The sequence below is a fragment of the Pinus tabuliformis genome, chromosome X, assembly GCF_031772625.1.
Source record: "Pinus tabuliformis cultivar Carrire ecotype Pingquan chromosome X, CPIR1, whole genome shotgun sequence".
Taxonomy (NCBI): Eukaryota; Viridiplantae; Streptophyta; class Pinopsida; order Pinales; family Pinaceae; genus Pinus; species Pinus tabuliformis.
In genome coordinates this window covers 1,026,488,692-1,026,500,187 of record NC_142308.1, presented here as the reverse complement: position 1 = coordinate 1,026,500,187, position 11,496 = coordinate 1,026,488,692, and positions in this window count along the sequence as shown.

Here is an 11,496-nt window from a genome sequence, read left to right as displayed (position 1 = left end):
TAAAGGATCATAAACATTAAATGAAATTATCAAAGTGTAGCACTCTCCTCTGATAAAGACAGGTCTTGGATACACTGAAGAAACATCTCAATCACAGAAGTTGTCAACCTCCACTAAAAGCTATCATGATGCAGCAAAGAGCAATGTATAGTTCGACAATCGTCAGCAAAGGCATAAAGCAAATCACCAAGTGAATCAGGTTTAATTCAAGGATGAACAGAAGCCACAATCAACCTAAGGTAAATCATACTCAATTTTCTTCAAAGAATATCAATCAATAGGTCAGTAGGAGGAACTTCAACTACAATCAATATGTTAGTAGATTCGATAATCGCAGGAACTTCTTTAATGGTCAATGTTTCTCATGTCATAATTTTGGACACAAAGTTTCTCAATGTGTTTCTTACAAAACTATCATGACTAGAGAAGCACGAAATCAAAGGAATGTGATAGGGATCAAGAAAAGTTCCTATAATAACTTTTCTCTTTTTTGAAAATGAAATAAAATGCTCAATCTGTAACAACTTTGGCCATGAAGAATCTGAATGCAGGAGTAAATTTAAAAAAATAGTTCAAAAAGAGCAAACTCCATTAAATCCCAAAGTATGGAGAAAGAAAGAACCGCAAACAGAAAGATGTGGTATAGCCTTGTATGTAGGAGGACAAAAAAACCAGTGGTACATCGACAGTGGATGCTCAAAACACATGACAGGTGACAGAGAAAAACTACACTCATATAATGCCTTAGAAAAGGAAAAGAATGTCTCATTTGGAAATGACACTCCTGCTATCATAAAAGGTAAAGGCTCTGTTTTCTTGAAAGAAAACGTTAAAGCTAGGAATGTTATGTATGTTGATGGCTTAAAGCATAATCTGTTGAGTGTGAGTCAAATGTGCGATCAAGGAAATGAAGTAGTGTTTTGATCAAATGGATGTGTTGTTCGTGAGCTTGATATAGGAGAAACCATGATCAAAGGGACTAGAACTCCAAACAACCTATACATACTCAAGGGAGGACAACAACAATGCTATCTAAGAAAAAATGATGAAAACTGGTTATGGCACAAAAGATTGGGACATCTAAGCTTTTCTCAAATAAGAAAAGCATGCAGATTCCAGGTTGTTTTTGATCTTCCAAATATCAACATTCCTGGAAATACTATATGAAAATCATGTCATTTCGATAAGAAAACCATATCTCAATTCATCAAAAAGGAAGGGTCAGCTAGTAAGCCTCTTGAGCTTGTTCATACTGATTTATGTTGTCCATCAAGGAAAAAGTCACCTCGTGGAGAAGAATACTTTATATTGTTCATTGATGATTTTTTCCAGAATGTGTTGGATAGGTCTTCTAAAGCATAAAGATGAAGCATTTGAAAAGTTCAAAGCCTTCAAAGCTTTGGTTGAAAATGAATCAGATCGCAAAATGAAATGCCTCAGATCTAATCGAGGAGGGGAATTTACCTCAGACGAATTCTTTGACTTTTGTGAACAACATGGAATAACAAGGCAATTCTCCACTACAAGGACTTCTCAACAAAATGGAGTGGTAGAAAGGATGAACAAAACTGTTCAACAAATGGCTCGTGCTATGCTAGATGAATCTAGAACTCTTGCAACCTTCTTGGGTGAAGCTGCATTTGCCGCCATCATTATTCTTAATCAAGAAAATGTTTGGGTAAACAACACTCAAACTCCACACGAAATTTGGTATGGTAAGACTCCTACTGTAAAATACTTCAAAGTTTTTGGAAGCAAATGTTACATCAAAAGGACTGATGAAAAACTTGGTAAGTTTGAACCTAGAGCAGATGAAGGTATTCTTCTTGGCTACTCTTCCCGAAGTAAAGGATATAAATGTTACAACAAAAGACTTGAGAAAATTATTGAAAGTATTGATGTTGTGGTTGATGAAGCATGCAAAAATAAAGAACAAATAAAAACCGAAGATTATGATAATGAAGAAGATGAGGATCATTTTCCCACATCAAATCACACTGAAATTGAAGAAGAAAATAATGAAGCACCATAAGAAGAGACAACGATAGAAGAAAATAATCCGTCCAGGTATGTTCAGAAAAATCATCCCGAAGCTCAAATCTTAGGAGAAAAAGGGGCAGGTTTGTAGACTAGAAAAACCATTGCCGAAGCTTCAAGCTATCTAGCGTTACTATCTTCCACTGAACCTCAAAATGTAAATGAAGCATGTAGATATGAATGTTGGGTCAAGGCCATGAATGAAGAACTTGAGAAAATTGAAAAGAATAATACTTGGGAATTAGTTCCTAGACCTCATGATAAGAATATCATAGGAACTAAATGGATATTCATAAACAAGCTGAACGAAAATGGAGAAGTTATTAGAAACAAGGCCAGACTTGTTTGTAAAGGATATGCTCAACAAGAAGGTATAGACTTTGAAGAAACTTTTGCACCTATTGCTAGACTTGAAGCCATCAGAATGTTTCTTTCTCTTTCTAGTTTTCACAAATTCAAAGTATAGCAAATGGATGTAAAATCTGCCTTTCTTAATGGAGACTTACAAGAAGAAGTCTATATTGAACAACTAGAAGGATTCATTCTTGGAAATGATGAAAAACTTGTATGAAAACACAGGAAAGCTCTCTATGGTCTAAAATAGGCTCCAAGGGCATGGTATTACTGTCTTGACAAATATCTCCACCAACAAGGTTTTTCAAAAGGGGTCAGCAAATAGCAATCTATATAAAAAGATGGACACTGATAAATTTCTAATAACTGTTGTGTATGTTGATCATATCATTTTTGGTAGCAATGAAGAATCCATGAGTCAGAATTTTGCTTCAGTAATGCAGCAAGAATTTTAAATATCCTTGCTTGGCGATCTTACCTACTTTCTTGGTCTACAAGTTCAGCAAAATAAAGATGGTATTTTTCTCTCACAAACCAAATATCTCAAACAGATCCTAAAAAAGTATGGCATGAAAGATTCTAAACCGGTATGTACTCCAATGGTAACAAGATGTAGTCTCAGCTCAAATGATGAATCAGCAATGGTACATCAACCAACTTATAGATCCATGATTGGCAGTCTGCTTTATCTAACAGGTACCCAAGCAGACATCATGCATCCAGTAGGAATAATTGGAAGATTCCAAGCAAATCCAAAGGAATCTCACCTTTATGCAGCCAAAAGGATCTTCAAATATCTTCAAGGAACACATAACTTTGGTTTATGGTATCCTAGAGATACAGATCTTACACTTCATGCATATACAAATGTAGATTGGGCAGGAAGTGTTGATGACAGAAAAAGCACTAGTGGTGGTGCATTCTATATGGGTTCCAGGTTGGTGTCTTGGTTCAGCAAGAAACAAAGTTCAATTGCATTATCTACAGCTGAAGCAGAATACGTGGCTGCTGCATCTTGTTGCACACAATTACTTTGGATGATGTAAACTTTGCAAGATATTCAGATCACATGTACTCCACCCATCTCCATTCTATGTGATAATACAAGTGCCATTAATATTTCAAAGAATCTAGTCATACACTTTAAAACCAAGAACATACCCATGAAATATCATTTCCTATGTGAACAAGTGCTTGAACAAAAAGTCAAATTGGAGTATGTTCCCACCAAAGAACAAGTTGCTGATATATTCACTAAACCACTGCCCAGAGAGACATTTGAATATCTCATAAAAAATTTGGGAGTAGTTTCTGCATCATCCTGCTGTTTAATCCTATTTTTCAGAAAAAGGTGGTTATATGCGAGTTTCATGAAGTTTAGTCGTGTACATACGCGAGTTTCTATGGAAAAAATCGTGTATATGTTGGTTTGAAGAAAAACAGTGGGCCAGACTCCTGAAAAAGGGGGTCTGCTATGGATCTGTCAATTATCTGCTCTATTTGATGATGATTTCAATCTACTGATATATTGGTCCTCATAGTGTTGTTGATGACTTGATGCATATTTGATTGATGATGATGCTTTGATATCTCTTAGTGACATATGTAATGATCATATCTAACAGTGAACAGGTGGAACAAGTTCAGGGGGAGAACATGGTTGATGATATTTTGGGAACTATTGATGGACATATACAGGTTGCTAGTCTGGATGCTGGATGCTGATGTTGGTGCTGGCTATTGACAAATGCTGCTGATGATAGTTGCTGATGACTATCATGGTCTTGTTTAAGACATTTGATCTCTTTTATATATGTCATGTATATATTTTAATATAACGATCATAAAAAGACCTAATTTGTAACCCCACTATGCATGGGATGAATGATGTAATGTTTCTTGACTTGTATAAACAATTGATATATCCCCACTTGGTTGGGTGGAGGAGTCAAATTTGGTATATCCCCACTTGGTTTGGTGGATGAGATGGATGCATATATGAGTCATTGGTGATAGGAAGGTCATTTGTGATGTATTTATAGAGTCATGTTCTTCTTTTAGAACATATTTTTGCAGACTTTGCCTATGCTCAGGGAGAGCATGGAATTGATCATGGGAGCTCAATCAAAACTTCAGCATATCAGAGAATTTAGCATGCACTTAGGGGGAGCATGACCCTTTTCCCTTGATGTCAAAGAGGGAGAGTGACTTGGTGTGGTTGTTGCCATCAAGTCCAAAGGGGGAGTTTGTTGGCATTATAATATATGTGTTGTACTTGATGGAAACCGACTTGTAGCAGAACAACTCTCTTGTATATGGTAACTAGATGAATCTACAGAAGAGATATCAGATGTGACAGAATGCATGACAAAAGTGCTTTGAAATGCAGGGCAACTTCAAGGAATAAATTCAGAAAGCAACTCACTCAGATGACAGATCATAGTACTGCAGGTTGACAACATAGAATTACAGATCAGACTACATAGAATGAAGAAAGAGAGGTATACATAGGGTCACCATTGACAAAATAGCGTATACACACGGGTTCAATGTCTACAAGTTGCGTATACGTACACATGCACTTTCACAAAAAGAAAAGCACGTATACCTTGGAAAACTAAATGTTTGGTCCAAAGTATTTGGTCCATGGTATTGTGATCCATGGTATTGGTCCAAGGTATTGGGTTTGAGGTATTGACCAAAGGTATTTGGTTCATGGTATTGGTCCTAAATGGTTTTGGACCATGGTATTGAGAAAGACCTAAAATTATAAAAGGAGGAGAAGATCATTAGGCCAAGGTGCGCAAGTATTGAATATCTAATATAGTGTGAGATCTAATATGTAGGTTATTGGCTTATGGTGTTGTGCTAGATCTGAATCGAGGAAGAACCTTAGCGCTTGATGAAGGATAAGATCTAATGATGCATCAAGATCTTAAGGCTTGAAGTGAATTATATTTATGTGGTTTGATCATGTATCTAAATAACTAGTGCATGTTGTAGTCTGTAAATATTATGATCTGGGTATGATTGATGTCTGGAATAGTTGTTATGTTTAAATCATCTTTTACAGATCTGTACGCAGGTTCACTTTAGAAAATAAGCGTATACACATTGGTTCTGCGTATCAAAACAACGTATACATCATAAATTTGATTTGTAGATTTCTATGTTGGTTCGCTTTGAGGAAAGCACGTATGCATGCAAGTTCGACACGTGGAAGTAGCGTATACCTTATAAAATATGTTTTAGTTGCTTCTATTTGCTGTTGCAGTGTTTTGGGTTATTGCTTGGGTTCTGGTACTGTATTCTGGTGACAACATTCTGAATGATTAGAGTGATTGATTGATTCAGTTGTGGTTGGTTCAAAAAGGAGATTGGTTGATGCAGATATATTTAAAGATTGAATGATGTTGTTGATGGATCTAGTCTGAAGATTTATGAAATGTGGTCCCTGGAAGAAAAGAGAAGGTTGTAGCCTTCTGTAGGCCGGCACCTACATACTAGTGAACATATCAACTAGTACAAGAACTAGGGGGTTGTAGCTCCCTTCTAGTAGAAGCTGGAGAACGAGAGAAGGTTGTAGCCTTCTGCAAGTAGAAGCCTGCGTACTGGTATAAGACTGCACTAGTACAAAAAATTGTAAACAGAATTCTCTTATTATTAAAAGAAGACAGAGATGATTGCAGTAGGTGGTTTTCACCCACATTGGGTTTCCACCTTATATCTTGGTGTTCATGTGTGTGTCTTATGTGTGATGATCTGTTCTGTTACTGTTTATATAGTTCTAATGCACTGATTAAGGATCAATATATGATGAATTAACTGAATCATAAGTTTGTTGGATATACGCTAGTTTCTCTAATCACAGTTGCGTGTACACGCGAGTTCCCTTAACTGAAGTAGCGTATATAAATCTAATTATGGAAATGAAAAATTATTAGTTTGATAATACTGATTCACCCCCCCCCCCCCAGTATTATTTTCAACATCATCTGCATTGATAATTTTCCTATAGTATTCTAATGCAAACAACCTCATCGGGAGGTATCTTGGTAGCTTGTATGGTGCCATCATGCAACCATAAATCCTGATTTCTATATGGTTCTGGTAAATGTTCTAGACACCAACTTTGGTTTGCTTAGACAATTGAAGGACTCTCTTTATTTCTGGACTGATTCTATGAGGAGGGCTTCCAGTCAACATTGTTATGACTGGATGTACAAATAAATCAATGAAATCAGAGTAAGAGTATGGATACTGGTATTGGTGGATCAATGGGGTCCAAAAACTGACTAACCCTGGCTGACCCTTGGTGTCAATATTTTGAAGGGTGAATGGGAACTTCTCTGATTGATAATATAAGAACATATGGTATAAAACTGAGGATACTTAGAAACCCTTTCATTGTTCATTCTAAGGAATTGTGCATGCATCCTATCAGCTATAAATTGAGCATAGTCATAAATGACAGCAGGAGGCTACCCTCGAGTGTAGATGGACATGAAGGCAAGGATTATTTCATCAATGCACTCACTGGTGGAGTAACCCAAAACACAAGATATCATGGCCACAATATTTTGGCCCCATGGAGAGAAAATGACTGATACATATGGAGGGGAGTCCTTAAGGATGTGTTTCTCTTCTCTAATGTAGGTTTGGAACAATTGGGCCAGCTTTGCAGAGCTAAGTTTGGAATACAAGTCCAACAAGTCTCCAATTGAGAGGGGAGTTATGTTTGGTCCTGGTTGGAGCTGCAACATTTCGTTTATGGACTCAATAGTGATGGTGAAAAGTATGGTTTGGTTTGGGGACATGACTACTCTCTGAATGGGAATGTAATTGGCATGATAGTAATGGACAATCTCTAGGAAAATGTGGACTTGGGGGAATTAGTATTTGGGTAAATTTGACTCCCAAAGGCCAATCTCATCAGCATGGTTTAGGAACTTGTCCCTACTTTGGCAATGTACTTTGAGTAGGGGTTCTAGGGTAGTGGTATCTTTTATTTGGAAATCTTTATCCGCCAAAGGAAGGTGGTCCAGGTCTAAATGAGGTGTAGTGATGGGCCTTACATCCATTGCAATTGGGGCAACCATACTCAGTTCTTGTGGATTTGAGTGTGGGGGGTGATTCAGAGTTTTTAGGGAAATGGAGGTTTTGCAGTTGTTTATGGCTCACAATGTTAAAATTTAAGTAAATTTGATCTTTTTTACTTAACTAACAGTGTCACGAGGGTGAATTAACTCGGAATTTGACAATGGAGTTGGAATTCCACGATTAAATTATTATAGACATATTTGGGCACTGCAACCCCAATCACATATGTCCATAAACCAAGGGATTCTAAGTCCCTAAAAGTGTTGTTTCATACCCTAAAGGAGCAAGGTCAGCTGATTACATCATCTCCCAGAAGTTCTCCCTGAAAAACTACTCAAAACTAGTCAAAACTGGACCATACAGACTACTCAGTGCTAAGGGTGCGATGCATCTCACCTGCCACATGAAAAAAGTGTGATGCATACTGGAAAGCCCTTCTGTAGGGTGCGATGAGCGAGAGAAGACAAATGGCAGAAGCAGTTTTCTAGGTGGAAATCCAAAGAATATTCTAGAAGCTTCTCATTCGACACTTGCCTCTCTGAAGTCGCCCAGGGATGAGTAAGAGATCATGAAATCTCCAAGTGGAACCAAGAACTATCAGAGATATGACACTAATCAAAATCCCAGAAGCTGACTCACCCACCTGCAAACATCCATATATGGATCCCTCATCCTAGAGATCCAAAGGATGGAATTTTGTATTTTGTAAGGAAGTGTTGTTGGTTTCTCTGTGCAACATTGTATTGTTGGGTGATCTAAGCTTTTCATGAGGTGAAGAGGGCTTTCATGCTGGGAGGATGGCGCTGGGTTAGATCAATGGGTTGTAATCCTCTCTTCTACTACTTCTATCAATAAAGCTATTTGATTTTTCCTCCATGTTCTCGTGTATCTCTGAATCTTGTATTGATATATGCATTTGCATGGTTAATATACATCTGATCCTATATTGTTTATGGTTATCGATCTCTATGCTTTGATGGCATTATGTTGCTTTGACTCTACAGGTGCTCTTTGAAGCGGGACAAGTAAGGAAAGAGTGGTGAAGTTCTGTCAAAGGAGAAACGAAACAAGCAAGGAGCCAAGCGAAAGACTGAGGTTGGTACTCTCTGCTTCTTTCTCATCTATCTCTCATAAAGGAAAACACGAGTGACTCTAGTTTGTTTATTTCTAAGATAGCTACCCATCTTAGTGGGACTAGCAACTCTGAATGGACACTAGTTTTCCTGATAACAAAATGGTGACTCCACTGGGGAGTGAATAGCTTGTTTTCTTGTTTATATTTGTTTACTTTATAAACTACAAACGGAGCCTGAAGTTAAGCCAGCTAGCCTTCAAACTGCATTTTCTATGCAAGTGCAAAGTAGATCAACGCTGCTTCAGTCTATCTCCGGGTTTTGTTTATAAACTGAACAACTGACTTGCAAACATCCTAAGTGCCCTGGTGGTAGCTCAAGTAACCTCATTAGATCAGCCCCTATACTTTGTGTTTACTGACTATCATTAGCTCAGCCTAAATCCCTGAACTAAGCTGCAAACTGTGACCAAAAACCAAGTTAAAGTCTCGTCCTTGGACCATCGCACTGTCTCCTTTTGACAGTCTGGATGCATCGCACCTCCCGTGTGCAGTAGGTGAGATGCATCCCTGTTTCCCTGTGTTACAGGTGCGATGATCAGATAAGACTGTTTCTGCCTCCAGATTTTGGTTTTTTCTTCATTCTCTTCAGCTTTATTCAAGAGTTTTGCTGTCTGTGATCAGTATACCACTATTGAAACTCCCTTCCTTTGCATTATTCAGCCTCCATTGTACAAAGAATTGTGAATGTTTTTATGTATTTTTCGCCATTTACAGTTCTCCTTTACAAAAAGTAGCTTAATCAAATTGTCATCTTTTGATTTGGAAGTGTCGCAAGTGTCGTTTTCAGTCAAAGAAAAGAATCCTACTCTTTTTGATGGTCGATTACACTGTTACTCTTGTATTTGATTTGAATTAATAGTATTTCAAGTGTCGAAAGCAGTTTTCAAATTGAAGATGAAAGTGTCGTCTTAGCCTTCCTTTCGTTTTTTAAATTCGAAATCGCAAAGTGTCGTCTTAGCCTTCCTTTCGTTTTTTGAATTCGAAATCGCAAAGTAGTCTTCCTTTCATTTTTTGAATTCGAAATTGCAAAGTATCGTCTTGGTCTTCCTTTCATTTTTTGAATTTGAAATTGCAAAGAGTCGTCTTCGTCTTCCTTTCGTCTTTTGAAGAGAAAATTGTTAGTACTGTTGCTTTGAGAGAAAAGATAGTTCAGATTTGTATTTAGCATTCTTTTTGTCACTCACACATTAAGAAAGTGGAAAAAAAATACATGCATGTGCATTTGCATTTAGACTACTTGTTGATTTTGATTTAGGACAGTGCATCTAGTGTGTGCTCTCTGCTATATGTTGAAAGAATTTCGCTTCTCTTTCCTTAGTAGCTAGGATTTTCATTGCAAAAAGAAGAGTAAACGACTGTTTATCATCTTAGATTGCATATTTAGGAATTGTATATCTACATCATGCGGTGAACCTTAAAGGCAAACTTCTTAAGAAATATCAACTGTAAAATAAATTCAATGAACATAAAAACACTTTGGAACCTAACACACAACATTTAGAAGTCTAGGCTAGATACATATTTTGGTGTCATAAAACCTGGTAACTATCGCTTTCATCGTAGCTTGGGTGATTCCTCCTCTTTGAGATGACAAGTGCGAGTACAGAATTTTGCTCCCACGTACTGTCGAGTATATATTGGGAGACCACAATAGGCTATATCCTTTATCCTTAGGAAGCCGTGTCTACCGTCCTATCAATCGCAATGCACTGAACACAACATTCGGGAAGATTGACTGTCGTATCGTAAAAAGTATTCTGCAGTTTTGCAATTGGTTTGGTAATCCCTCTGTCTAGATTTCTAGAGTAGTCTCTTTCGTTCTTTTTCAGACTCCTTAAACGAAAAAGGTCCATATGATCACTTGTCACTTCAGGCTCATTAAAAATTGAAGGTGACTAGAGTCATCTTTAGCTTTTTCTCGACTCTTAAAAATTGAAAAAGCAAGTTGTGTCAAAGCGTCATAAAATTTATTTTAATCGGAATAACATCCCTGTTCCCTCGTTGATCTTAGGTTGAGAAAATGGAGTCCACCAACCAAGGATTTCCCCTTGGGGGAAATCTTAGTCCTTTCTCCTCTTGGGGAGATGTTGGTGCACCTCATATGGCCACATTGTCCTTCCAGGACTGACAATTGGCCTGCTAGTATGCCTCTTCTCAACCTCTATCGTTCAAAGCACCGTGATTCCTGAGCAATCAAATCAACAACTAGATGATGCTAGAGTTACCCCCCAACCTTCTACTTTGTTTGTTTCTCCCTCTCCTTCTTCCTCTTCGCTTGGTGAAGCTGGTAAAAATACAGACCAAGTAACTGAGAAGAAGAAGAAGAAAGAGAAGGAGAAGAAGAAGAAGAAGCCAATGGCGAAAGGGGGAAACCAAGCATCGTCTAGCGAAAATCCACACACTGCACCATCCAAACCTAAATCTCCATGTGTCATTTGCAAAGGGGACCACTATCATCAAGATTGTCCTTGCATCCCACGAATCTTAAGGCATTGGTCTCCCCACTTGCACAATCCGGTGTCCTCGACTTCTGATGATCATGTTGAAAGTACACCATCAACTAGTGAAAATGAAGTCACTGGAAAAAAAGGAAGATCTAAAATTCCTTGTAGACTGTGCGAATGTGATCATGCCATCCACCGTTGTCCCTTCCTAGATGAAGCTAAAAGAGTCTTGGATAACCGTCCTGCTTCACCGCTACGACTTCCTCCTGGATACAAGAAACTCTTGCTGAGTCCATCACTAGTTGAAAATCCGACTGACACACCTTTTTTGTCGGTCAAAGCACCTATCATTGAAGGTAAACCTTCTGAGTCCACCCTAGTCCAAAGTCAATAGGTCAAGACGGCAGTCGACCCAATCTTGTCTTC